The sequence below is a fragment of the Elaeis guineensis genome, chromosome 13, assembly GCF_000442705.2.
Source record: "Elaeis guineensis isolate ETL-2024a chromosome 13, EG11, whole genome shotgun sequence".
Lineage (NCBI taxonomy): Eukaryota > Viridiplantae > Streptophyta > Magnoliopsida > Arecales > Arecaceae > Elaeis > Elaeis guineensis.
In genome coordinates, this window is record NC_026005.2 from 7,514,664 (window position 1) to 7,529,262 (window position 14,599).

General features: G+C 35.4%; 1 pseudogene; it reads right to left on the minus strand.

Annotated features, from left to right (window-relative positions):
* Positions 1 to 1,183: 1,183 nt before the first annotated feature.
* LOC109506536 (annexin D5-like) lies at positions 1,184 to 11,556 on the minus strand (annotated as a pseudogene).
* Between the last annotated feature and the right edge of the window lie 3,043 nt (positions 11,557 to 14,599).

Genomic DNA, 14,599 nt, shown 5'->3' on the forward strand with positions numbered 1-14,599 from the left:
GTTAAGCATCACTTTGTGACTTTCTTTTTAAGATTTTAGTTTTTTTTTTTTTTACATTAATGTTAACAAACTCAAAATCACTGCATGTCTTTCGCAAGAAACATTCACAAGCAACAACAGGCATAGAGTATAACTCCTAGAACTCACCTACTATTCATCATTTTTCTCAGGGGTTACATTCGATGCCTGTAAAGATGAAAAACTAAGGTTTTAAGCCCTGTAAGATAGGCTGTACTGATTTTTCATGAAATAAAATACATCATCATCTCGTTCCATCCCAACACTTGGGATAGCAGATGGTCCAAATTTTGTCGAGCAAAATGTTCAGATAATGATAGAGTTGTGAGGACTTGTATGGATATATATTAACCTTATATCGATTATTTGCTGGAAAGATTTTAGATATTTATATAGGATCAAGAAATCTATATAATATCTTTTGACTAGTCTTTTTAAGTAACATCTTGAATTATTGCAAATAGTATCAAAATCGACCCAGCTCATAGCTTATGTAGACTAGAGATCACTATAGCATATGTTCATTAGAGCTGATCATGGGTCAATCATGGTGTTTATGAATGAATTTGCATATATTTGGATCATTAACTTAGCAAGGATGTTATGCTTAAATAGGAGGAGTATGTAATGGTCTATGCAGACATATATTTAGTATTGTATTGATTATTTGCTGGAAAGATCTTGAGTATTTATACAAGATCAAAAAATCTAAATAGCACTTTTCAGCTAGTTTTTTTGAATGAGATTTTGAGTTATTACAAATTGTATCAGAGTCGACCAGCTCATAGCCCATGTGGACTAGGAGACTTTGTAGCATAAGTTTATTGGAGCTGACCATAGGTTGATCGTGGTATTTGTAAATAGATTTATATAGATTTGGATTCTTAGCCTAGTGAGAATATCAAAATTTAAATAGGAGAGTATGTGAGGATCCGTGTGGGTATAAGTATTTAATCTTATATCGGTTATTTACTAAGAAGGTCTTGGATACTTATATATGGCTAAAGAATTCAAATAACATCTTCTAACTAGTCTTTCTAGATAAGATCTTAAGTTGTTATAGGAATGATCCGATCCCAATACTTGGGATGGTACTCCATACCGATATCCCATAGAATATCTTGCTGAGACTTGGGTCCTCGACAAAAATTGACTAAATATATTCTCAAGAATGTTTGAGGAGGACAATAAGGAAATGACTGGCCAAGCTGTAAACTTTTTGTTGATATTGGAACTGTTGGTATTGTTGAATTCATTCCTTATAGGACTCCCCACGCTCCATGAAGTCTTCATGGTGAAAGCACTTTTTATGTGTTTGGTATCAATTTTTGATCAAGTTACCACAATTCGAATCAAAACCCCTCGAGCATCACCTTTCTTTGATGTTCTTCAGAGTTGCTTGGCAAAGTGTCTCTAAGAAACTCAACACATTGGAACACAATGCAGCGCTGCCTTTCAAATTCTCCACATTTTTTCTTTCTTTAACAACTTCATGAATCCATGGCCATAGATCTGTTTGTAGGAGGAAAGGATTGATTTGATTTGGCTAGTACTCCTCTAGCTGAGAACTTAGATGATCAACTTATGATCAATTTATTTTCCATTTTCAATTGTTTAGCAGATTGTCTTTGCATCTTATATCGCCATACCCGTGTCAACACTTCATTATAGAACCTTTAAGACCACTACAAGAACCTAGCAGGGCACATGATGGTATTTGGTCAGTCAAAGATACAGCGTTGAAATGACTTAAGAAAATAGAGCTTTATCTCTTTCAACTTCTCGAGGGACATCTTGTTCTTGTTTGAGATTGGAGTTGTGCTGAGCTTGATAGGCTTGCTTGGCAGGTTTAGGCTCCAATGAAGAGCAAGTGCAGGTGATTCTGGTGAGGGTGTTAGGGTCGAAAGTGTTACCAAAGCGTGATCCTCTCATAAATTCGCCATCTCATTTAGGAGGTTCACTTGCGTGAAGATAAGCGAGCCTCCAAGTACATCATCAAGCCTGATGATACGTTGATACTTTGATCACAAATTCTTTAGGGGGCATTTGGTATGGATAATCCATCCAAAATTAGAAGTGATGTTGGTGATCGTGATGAGATATTACCATATTTGACCCGTTCCACGATGATTCTATATGACAGTCGTCTCAAATTAACCCCACTCCTCAAATCACTACCTAACTCAATAATGGGATACTTGTTTTTGAGGTCAAAAATCCAAGATTATCCCTGAGCGATGATTGTAGGTTGAAATTTTAGGATAAAAATATCCCTCGATCTAGCCAAAAAATTAGTATATTAATATATTATAGCAATATTATATATGATATTATATATTATATTTATGTGATATATTATATTATTAATTATATTATTTCATATTATGATTGAGTGATAATTTAAAATTAAAGTAGAAATATCTTATTATACTTTATATTTATATAATAAAAATATTTAATATTTTACTTCTATTTATCTTATTTTTCTAATCAAAATAAAATATATTAATTATTAATATATTAATAAATATATTGATATTTTATTATAATATATTTTATATTTTATTATAATATATTTTATATGATTAATAAATATATTTTTATAAAACATATTATGGATAGTTTTGGTATTATATGGTCAATGATCTTGGATTCCCATAGATTACTAAATAGGTTACTCTTAGATATTTAGGGATCTTTAATCACTAGATCATCACCCTACCAAATGTAGCGATCTTAGATCACTGGGATCAGATTACCATCGGATTCGGATCATCGAAGATCTTAGATCACTGTCATGATCTCATCTAAAATACCAAATGCTATCTTAAAGGCTTGTTTTAATGTCAAGGCTCAAAATTCGTGTGATTCATGAGTTGGACCAAGATAACCAGCTAAGTCAGACTAGATTAGGCATATATTTACAAGAATCTAGAGAACTATTGGAGTAGGCTGACTCAATCCTATAGAATTTTGGGCCTAAACACCCAAATGGGCCCGAAGAAATTTTTAGGATTCATGTTTTTTATTTTATATTGAAATTTGTGCATTTATTATATATTTTGATAATTAGATCTTAGGTTTTGGTCTACATTTTCTTGTATGGAATGATGCATGATCAAGCCCAATTTTGGGTTATTATGTTTTGATAATTGAATTTTAGGCTCCGATAAGCTTATATTGTATGGTGTATAGAACATGATCCAAGCTTGTTTCATTATTGTCAATCGTGCTCCATTTGCTAGATCCATAAGGGCCACCCTTTGCATGGCTAAGGTATAGGTCATCATTGTCATGCAAAATCTGATACGACTGTTGGGCATTATCATGCACAAATTAGAGAAAACCTGACATATTATTGCACCACTTTTGGATTTATGTGGGCTATTAGAAGGTTCTTGAAATTTTTGAGATATAATTGAAACAACTCAAAATCTCATCCAAAAAATCTAATTAAAAGATATTATTTAAATTTTTTTTATCTTATATAAATATTCAAAATCTATCAAATGTATAGCTGATATAAAACTAAATATATGCATGTACGAGTCTTCACATACGCCTCTCATTTAAGCCATGACATTCTCACCATACTATCGATCTAAATTCATTTACAAGTATTGCAAATCCGATAACAAATATCATAATCAGCTTGTGGGCTCATGTTGTAGTATTATCTAGTCCACATAGATTATGGATCAGATTTACCCTGATACCATTCGTAGTAATACAAAATTTCACATAAAAAGATTAGCCGAAAGATATTATTTTGAATTCCTTAGTTTTGTATAGATATCTGAAATCTACCTAATATATAGTCGATATGAGATTAAATATATATACACACAAGTCCTCACAATAATTGCAAATTGTTATAGAGTTTTCAGTGTTCTCCTTGTTAAGTAGATATTTTCCCCCAGGAATTCTAACTACTTTTTACGAGAATTTTATTTTTTAGTAATTTCAATGTGCTATTTATTATTCCCCTCTTGACACCAATTACATCTGAAGATTGAGACAAATCCTTATTATTACCTATAGTTCAAGTTAAAGTGAGCATTCCATTAATATGCTTTAATTTCCATAATTTTTTTGATCCATAGATGGTACTATTTTGAAATGGTGGCCCCATAATTGCATGAGATTATTGTATCCTACATGGAGGCAATAATGCTTGCTGATAAGATTACTTTGTACCATGGTCGGAAAAGATCAAATGAAAAAATGCCAGTGGTGGTCCATCCTAATTGTTATTTCACGTATGCCTCACTGGATGGTACGGTTCTACAAATGATTCTACCATTTTAAACTATGTACAAACCTTGCCTACTCCAGAGTAGACCTAATCATGGGCCAGACTGGCAAATAAAAAAGCCTAGCTTGAAGCCTGATTAAAAATGAGGCCCATCCCATGATGAGCTGGAGAGGGCGCATGTGTTCCATGAGGCATGACCCCTCAGCTAACGATCAATTCACACAGCCTCTTTTCTGGTGAATGTTAGGGCTTCTAAGCCAAACAATGATGGCTTTTGTTGTCTCCCTAAGTAACGTAATTTAAAAACAATGAAGTTAGGTGCTAAGCTACTGTCCTCCACCATAGCCCAGTGATTTATTTGGCATTGTAATTTAAATCCATTGCCTCTGAGAACATGCAGAAGAAAGGAAACAATATCCCTCAGGGAATGTAGCATACAAAAAAACCAGTGCATATTTAGCAGGCTTAGGGTGGATATAGTCAATGTGAGGATAGAGGACACCTGGTCGAAGAAATGAAGAGCAAAGCAATGGTGGTAAGAGAGCCATGGGGGAGAGGTTGGTGAACCAATTAATTGAAGTTGAGGCTACCTACAGTCATGGCAAAAGTAGGTTGCAGGACCTTCGACACTGTAGTGAAGAGGACATTTCAAAAAAGACACTATGATGGAGAGGTTGGTGACCCAATAAAGTGAAGTTGAGACCCAAGTCACAGCAGACATTAGTTACAGGACATTAACAAGGCTGCATCATGGATAAAATTAAGCATACACAGCCAGAACCATTCTAAAACAAAACAAACAACAAAAAACAGAAGCAAGAACAAGAAGGGAAAGGTCTCTTAGTGGTCCATTGTAGGAGAGACTCCTTGGATTTCTATTGCTCAAAAAGAACTCCATGGATTTTAAATTCTTGCTGAGGCCTATCCCATGCGGTCCCCATGTGCCCGAGAAGAAGGAGATTTGGATGATTTTGTTAAAAGTGTGTGTATTAATAAATTAAAAAGTGGATTACAGCGATGGAGGTCTGTGCAGTACACTTGGGACTTCAAAATTAGTGCGTGCATTGGTTCCATATAGCTGTCAGTATACCAGGCCTTGAACAAGGATATGGGCCAAGCGAGAGTACCAAGGTTCGCCATGATTTTTACATTAGCTTGGAGGTAGAAAAGCATAATATTAGACGTGACATTCTTGTCTAAATTGCTCAAAAAATACACAATTTCTTGCTGAAATAGTCTAAAAAAGAAACATGTATTTATTTAATAGGCAGTCCCTTCATTAACCAAATTACAACTTCTAGGTCATCATGTTGATTGGGATTTTAACACCCACCTCCATTTTCAAAATTTCTTTAACGCTCGATCCCTAGCAGTTGTACATAACTATATCCCGATATATATACAATTACAAATGATAGCATAATGGTGTACAGAGACTGTATAACTTTGTACAGTAAATGCATGCAACGTTAGTACAGATATGCAAAATCTCATATCAGTATGTACATGGTTCAAAATTAAATGCTAATGATTAAAAGACTGCGAGTCCCGTCAAAGAATCGGATGTCAAATTTCTCTAGAAAAAAAAAAAAAAAGTTATTCTTTTACCCCCATCAGATTTTCTATAGTTCAATGAATGTGGGCGGACCCTCTTTCCTCCCGTCTACTTATTGTCCCTTGTGCTGCATACTGGAATCCCTTCGTTTTTCTGCCCTTTTTTTTTTCCTTTGGCTGACAAAGGGAATCTGCTTGTTGTCGTGCAGAGAAAAGCAGATGTTGGAAAACCGGGTTTCTTTTCCCATGACTTCAAAGCAACATCGAATTTTTTATGGGCATAATTAAAGTGAATTTGGACTTCTCAAAATAATAAAGCGACGATGGACACATATCGAGGTCGTTGCCGACAGCGCTGGGATTCTTCTTACTTTTATCATTACGTGTTCGTATTGCTATCATGTAAGGTGAGGGTTCGGACGGTTCCTTTCACACGGAAGAATGATCGATCTTTTATCACAATATCAATCTTTTATCACAATATTCATCTTATATAGATCTTAAAATATTTTAAAATTTTTTTTTATATATCTATATAAATTTCAAATTGATTATTATATGATTCAATGTTTGATGTCTCATTCTTTCGAAAGGTACAATCCGGCATTTCGAGAAAAAACCAGCTATTGAGGAACGTTGAAAGGCTCTTATGATGGCCTGAGTTTGTTACAATTGCATGTATTTACTAAAAGATGATAGACGCAGTCATCTAATAATATCTTTGTCGCATGATTGCATGTTTTACTAAAGCTAGACTCAATAGCTGAGCTAGTCGCTTGGTTTGACTTGTGAACAAGAAATAGTTTGTGGATTAGGTTTAGGTCATTGTTGCTAGTAGCCAACCACAAATACTACATTTCTTTTAGCTCAAATGCTTTCGATCAAGTGGACTTCCGAGATTCAGCTTGCTAATTATTTTTATTATTTTCTGATGTAAAGAAGGGGAATGTTTAAAAAATCACCTAATCGTTCGAATCTTTGTTGCGAAGTCTATAAATTATACGTCCTCTGGTTGAATCATAACGACTTACTTCAATTTTTACTCTATCTTCTGGTAGTATCCATATAAAACTGCGCCGGATCCTCCCTGAAGCATAACCTAGAATTAGATCTTCATTATCTAAACGGACCCAACCACCATGATTAATGTATTATTAAAATTATGTAAAGCTTGCTAATTATTAATTGTGATCCAAAATCAGATGTCCCACTTGCAACTAGCCCAATATAGGCCACAACCAAGAACTATATATAATTATATTAGATTTAAACTAAGTCCTGAGCTAATGCAAAGTGGTCGTTGGAAGTCTTCATAGATCATATATCATTATAGGGGATGATTTAGATTACCATTACATGTGATTACTTGAAGCTAGAAACACTCTGCTGGTCATATATGCGGACCCCCCATGCAGGGTTTTAATTAGCCACAAGCCAGCCTATGGTTCTATCCTACTTCATTGGCCCTTGGATGTCATATAAAGATCGGATCTCTGATCCCCTAGTAAGCTTACCTCTACTTCTTTCTTCATCATAGTTGAATAGTATTTAGAAAAAAATTATAGAACATCCCTTCAATTTTAGCTCAATTTTATTTATTCCTTTATATTTTAAAAAGTATCAAACTTATCCTTCTAATTATCAATATGTTCTAATATACTCAAATCATCTATTATCAATAAATGGTATTATCTTTTTCTCTCAATGGATAAAAATGCCTTTTGCTCATGGATAGACTTGGAGGAAGAAGAAAAAAATGAGGAGGAGGAGGGAGTCGCCATAGAGGGGATGATTTATAGGTGCCTTGGAGGAGATAGAGGAGGTGATGAATTGAAGAAGAGAGAGGAGGGAGGAGGGAGAAAGAGGATGAGAAAGGAGAGGAGGGAAGAAGAGGATGAGGAGGAGACAGTGGAGGGATGGGCGGAGATGGAGAGAGCTCCCATAGAGGAGGTGAATGGGTGAGGAAAGAGAGGAAGGATAAGGAAGAAAGAGGAATTTCGAGACGAAAGAGAAGTGAATCAATCACAGAGGAGAGAGAAGGTAAGAGGGAGGAGGAGGATGAAGGAGAGACATTGAAAAAATGAGTGGAAGTAGAGGGAACCATTATAGAAGGAAAAAAATGGATGAGAAGGCAGAGGAGAAGGAAGGAGAAGCGAGAAGAGGGATGCCAGTAATGGAGGAGGAGGAGATCAATCGAAGAAGAGGAGGAGGAGGAGAAAGGGGAGGCGGTGGAGGAATGGACGGAGGTGAAGGAAGTTATCATGAAGGATGAGAAATAGATGAGGAGGGAGGGGAGCGAAAAAAGATTGCTGGCTACGGAGGAGGAAGGGATTAATCGAAGAGGAGGAAGGAGATGGAGATAAGGATATTTTTTATTATTTTATAAAATAATATTATTATGTGATAGTCACGTGACACTATTTTATTAACAGAGATAAACGGATAGACCATATTAAAATATTTTGATAACTAAAAGGATTAACTTGATACTTTTTAAAGTATAAAGGTGTAGTGAAATCAGCGACGAATCTAGAAATTTTACTTGTGGGATCAATATAATAAAAGAAATGGAGGAGCTACGAAGGAAGAAATAAAAATAATAATAATAATAAATTATTTTTAAAAAATAATTAAATATATAAAAAATTGATAATGTGCAGTATCTTAAATACTTTTATAATAAAATATTATAGAAAAGCATCATGGCAAAATCTTTGATATTATTAAATATTAAAATTATAATGGCAAACTAAAAATTATTCTAAACGTATATATTTGATATGAATAAAAAAATAGAGAAGATAAAAAAAACTAAAAGAATATCACAAAAAAAAGAAGTTAAAAGCGAAATATCTAGTTCAGATTGAAAAAAGAGATAAGAAGAACATATGATTTTATATATATTTGGATTTATTAGGGTATAAAAAATAAATTGATATGGAGTTTAAATATAAGAAGTGGATGGATGGAGACTATGAGGTTGGGGTGGGGCATTAAAAGAAAAATAGAAAAGTAATGAATAAAGAAAGAGAAAGTATGAGAGAGAGAAGAGAGGTCAAAATGATACGAGAGAGGAAGAGAGAGGTGGTATATATGAGTCATTAAAGAGAGAAAATATAGGTCATAATTATTCTTTTCATCTTTTCATGTGGTTCTTTAAGGTATAAAAAATAAATTAATGTAGAGTTTAAATGTAAGGGATGGACGGATGGGGTTGGGATGAGGTATTAAAAGATGAATAAGGAAGTAATTAATAAAGAAAGAAAAAGAGAGAGAGAGAGGTCAAAGTGGTGTGAGTAGGACTAGAATTGGGCCTCGAACTAGATCGGGCCAATTTCGGATCAGGCTTCAGACTCAATCCGAAGAAATTCAGGCCAGGCTTGGGCCAAAATGCAGAACCCGTTTACATTTTGGGTCGGACTCGGACATATATCTTTGGCTTGATCTAAATCCGGCTCGAGCTCAGGCCCAAATGTTAGCCGGAAGTTCAGCCTGATAATTTCTACCTAAGACCAGAGCCCAATTCGTATATGACTTCTCTTCTTAAGTCGATTTAGCCCGACTGCCCGAGCCAAATAACCCGCTTCCATTGTTCCGTCTTTTCGTTCCCTTCTTAACTTCCCTCATTCGTTGTCCTAGCCCTTGAGGCCGTGGTCCGTGTCTATCCACCAGCCATCACTATCTTCCATCTTCCCCCACCGTTGACGCAGGTGTCTTGTCTTCCCCCATCCGCCATTCTTGTCTTCAATACAACCCCATCACCATGGCTTCCCCACAGCCACCATCGACCACGCTAGCTGACGAGCATGAATCAGCCCCTTCGTCGCTCTCCATCCACCACCCCCAGTAATGTCTTCGGTTGAGATTTCGCTCTGGATTAGATGGTAGGCCGCTTCGAAGGAAGCACTGCCAGGACTAGACTACGGAGGATGATGGTAGCGACGACACAATTGGTGTCACAACAAGAGCACACGACAGAGGTGGAGCAGACGAAGGGGTTGGGAAGGATGGGAGCTGTTTGTCATCGGTAGTGGATGAAGTATCGACATCTTCGGTTGTGGTCCATGGAGGAGCCGGAGGTTAGACATTAGGCTTTTTTTTTTTTTTTTCTTTTAAGAGGGGGAAGAGAGCTGTTGAAAATCGGATTGTGTTGGCCTAATCGAGTTTGGGCCGGGCTCGGGTCAATTTCGGACTTGAGTTTTTCAAAAATTTTTAAGCCTAAGTCTAGTCCAAAATCCAAAAAAAAATTTGGGCTGGGCTCGAGCAGGGGTGTAGCCTGACCTATTTTCAACCCTAGGTGCGAGAGAATAAGAAAGGAAGAGGGAGATAGGATATGAGTCATTAAAGAAAGAAAATATAGGTCATAATTATTTTTTTAATATAATTTTTTTTTATTTTTTTAAAAATTTACGTGAGATATGAAGTTAATTTGTAAAATTAGTGAGGTCAATTTTGATTTTTTTCATAAGTCAATATGCCTTTCATAATAGTAGTCTAGTATATATATATATATATATATAGTCAATTCTTTTTAAGGGTCAATTGATCCCATATTTTTTCTTTTGCATATGCCAATGAGTAAAATTTTACTAAAGTTGAGTGTTCCTAAAAAAAGATTTGAAATCCATTTTCTTTATTCAAAGTTTTTCAAACTTGTTTACCCTAATGCAACGGTCAACAAATAATAAATAAAAAATTTGAACTTTTTAATTTATTGAAAGTTTCAAACGTCATCAATCAACATCAATGTGGTGGGGTGTTATTTTTAATTCACCCCAGTAGGAGTATATGGGTAATTCTGGAAAAGATTACAACGAGTTAGAAAAACATTGCAGGTTTATAAATAACCAAGGAGGGGGCTGTGGCTTTCGTCCTGGTTTCCTCGGCAAAGGGTGAGCCAGGTCCAAATCAACGGCAAGAAAAGAAAGATCATTTTTTTTTTATTTTTTTGGATAAGAAGAGATCACATTCACTTACCATGATTTAATCTTTTGACAGCTCGTATTAGCTCGAGATGGCAAACGAGTCAAATCAATCATAAATAAATCGGATCAGAAAATGATCAATTCAAATCTGATCTATTTATTAAACGGATCAAAAATTTAAATTTAAATTTAATTTTTTATTAAATAAATAATTCGATCTGATTCATTTAATTTATTTATTAAATATATCAAATTAGATTAAACAGATTAAAAAAGTTAAATGGAGTAAACAGATTAAACAGATCAAGTTAAATGGATTAGAAACAAGTTAAACAGATTTTAAACAAATTAAATAGATCTTAAATGGATTAAACAGATTAAATAGATCTTAAATGGATTAAATAGGTTAAACAGTTTAAATAGTTAAACAGGTTAAATGAATTATCTGATTCAATCCAATCTAAATATTAAACGAGTTAAATGAATTAAATAAATTAGATATTTAAAATTCATATCTGATCTAATTATTAAATAAATTAAATGAATCGATGATTTAAATTTATTTAATTTAAATTTAAATTTATTTATGATGAATTAAATATGAAGCAAATTGATGGATCAAATTATATTATATTTTATCAGTTTTATATTAACTGTTTTTTCAAAATAATATTACTAATTTACAGTACCATCTATTGGTGTCTCAGTTGCCATTTTTCTTTACGCGGCAAGATCCACAACGCCAGCTACTGGCCCAGATTCCAGCATCCTTGCCGCAAACACCGGTACGCATACCTTTTCCATCCGTGCTTCTCCGTACATCTCATTACCATTGTTTACAATCTATCTAATCATAAACATTATATATATTGTATAAAAAAAATCATTAGTGTACAAATGGCAGGTATATATTGCTAAGCTCTGCCAACACTGTTTGGTATCTTATATCAATATTTGGTATTTGATATCTTATGATTATTTAGTCTAAATTATATTATATATTTCTTAAAAATATTGAAGTTGGTATGACAACGATGGATAGTGATTGTTATGATAATGAGATAATGTTATTATAATATTTTTAATATATATAATAATTATTATATTTGAAATATGTCTAAAATAAAAATTTAATCATATGCATCGGTATCATATTGCTCAGCATGCTGCATGTCAAGTTGTATGGATTTTAAAAATTTAATTTTTTTAATAAATTTTATTAATGAATGATGCGATAGATATTTCAATTTTAAACAGGTTCGCTATTCAAAAATAGTTATATACTAATAAATTTTATTTACAAATAATAATGATGATGTAGTTTAGTAAGTATGAATATAAAAAATAAAAAAATTAATAAAATAAAAATAATATTACTTAATAAATATAATAAAATTTTTAATATATTTCTTTCATTCTCTATTCCTCATACTAACATATTATTTGTAATTTAATTTTTTTGAATAGGAACTCTTTGCGCCAGTAAGAATAGTAAATTCTGTATGTAGAACTTGTTGCTATCTTGAAAATAATAAATCTCTTTGCAAATAATCTTGAAGAGAGTCTCTAATGATATATTTTTACTTGAATTCCCTTTCTATTAAAAATCTCATGAGAAGAAATTGTAATGATAATTAAATAATTTAGAATTAAATGCTGTTGCAGCTAATTTGTTACTCCAAATCCAACCTTGTCACATTCAAAGCAAGGGGTTGAACTCTTGATTGAGTAAGTTTTGACACGGAGATGCTGCCCAATCAACTTGATAACGGTGCCAGCAGCACCAATAAATTTCATAACGTATGATTAAAATATTATATGATTTGATTGTATGACAATGGATCACTGTTACCGAACCGTCGCAAGAAATTTTGCAAACTGGTGGGTTGGTGAGGTGGAAGGAAAAAGGTTTTGTTTTGTTAGGCTTATGAATGAATAAGCATCTGCCTTTTGGCGGGTGGATGGCTTGCCTTGGGATTGTGTCTTTTTTTCGGTTGCGGTGGCTTTGGGGCGAAGAAAAAAAGTTCCCCTCCTCAAGCACCTGAGTAGCAGGTTTCAACGCTTGCACCAAAATCCGGCTATGTGGCGGAATAATATTAATATTTTTTTTTCAAAATTACCTATATACCCTTACTGAGGTTAATAAAAATAAAACGAAAATTCCGTACAGTATTTAATGCATACATCATTTATCGTGCAATGGATAACTATAGACAGCCATGCATGATGTGCATTATGTAACTTACATCCGACCATTCATCTCACGATGGATAATATCAGTGTTATTAAACCCGACCTGGTTCGGCCGATTAGATCGAAAACTCGATAATCCGGCCATGGGATCGGGCCGGTCATTTAATTTGACCATTTATGTTTAAAACTCAAGATAAATTCGTATGAATCGATCAGTTGGATCGTGAATCGTTTGACCCGACTTCAACCGTTTGAGCTCTGGATGTAACCCAATTGGTGACGGTGCCGGAGATGACAAAGGATGCAAGGCAATGGTGGTGTCCGACCGACATAAGATCTTCATTGAGATGGGATTTTTGGGCTCAGAAGCGGCAGAGAAGCTTCGTGAGTGGGACAAAAGATGGGATTTGGAAGGTGGAGAGAGATTAGTGGATGGACGAGTGTCTACCTCGAGGAGGAGGATGTTGGCGGTGGGATCAAGGGAGCAGACAGTGCCGGAGAAGAGAGAGTCGTTGGCAAGGTCGCGGTCGTGGAGGAATAGGAGTGGAGGGGCTTCATCGAAATTGATAAGGATCTCGAAAACAGGGGTCCAAAGGAGGGGGCCAGCATCGAGGCCGAGAGGGCCAAGCTCTTGAGGGATAACGCGGCAGGCAGTGACAGAGAGGAAGCTCCAGAGGATGCAGACGATGTTGCTGAGCTCGGGGTTCTGTTGGACCTAGATGCCGAGGAGGGGGGAGACACCGGAGAGGAAGCGACAAAGGGCGTTGTAGGAGTGGATGCCAGGCAGCTGGAGTGCCACTAGGGGAGGAGGTCGGGTGGTGGGCCGAGGCGATGACACTGGGAGAGCTAGGCCTTCTTGGAGGCGGCAACAGCAGCGTAGAGGCCGCGGCAGTAGAGGGTGAGGTTGCATAGGTTGCAAAACTGGAGGTGGCCAGAGATCAGGCCAACACATTTGCCTCCTCCACTCGGCTCCCTCTTCTCTCCGCCTCCTTCTCTGTATGGGATCTCCGCCTCCACCTCCGCTCCACCTCCTTTACCTCTTCCTCTTTTATTTGTGCATTGGCCCATCGGTTCAACCGTTGATCCAACGGTTAGACCGCTGACTCATTGATCCGATGTCTTGATCGGATCAAGATTCGGACTGAATTTAATAACTTTGGATGATACATATGATGCACTGTATTGTGCAGTGCACCGCAAAAAATCTGTGCTCACAAAAATTTCTATCATCCCTAAGCCTTGGTGTTGTCCTATATCCTTTCATGTGTTTTCAACATCTTCAGTTTTCAATTGCTCTCCAATTAATGCATGAAAAGATTTGGACTTTATAAAACTTTTTTTATTTTTAAATTACAAATATATATATATATATATATATATATATATATATATTAAACATGTTTTTTTTCCAACAATAATAGTAATTTTTTTTCTTTAATGATGTAAAACCACAGCAATAAGATAACTCGAGTGATGCTCACTTAATCTCACCCTAGGTGAAGCCATTGTAGTCAGGTCTAAAACATGGCGGCAACAATCACTTCAATGCAAACAATCCAGGATGGGCTGTGGTCCAGCTGCTCCCCTGCTCCCCCTTTTCTTCCCTTCACCTAAAAGGTAAGTCGTCCTCCTGATCCCCGAAATACCCCCCAGT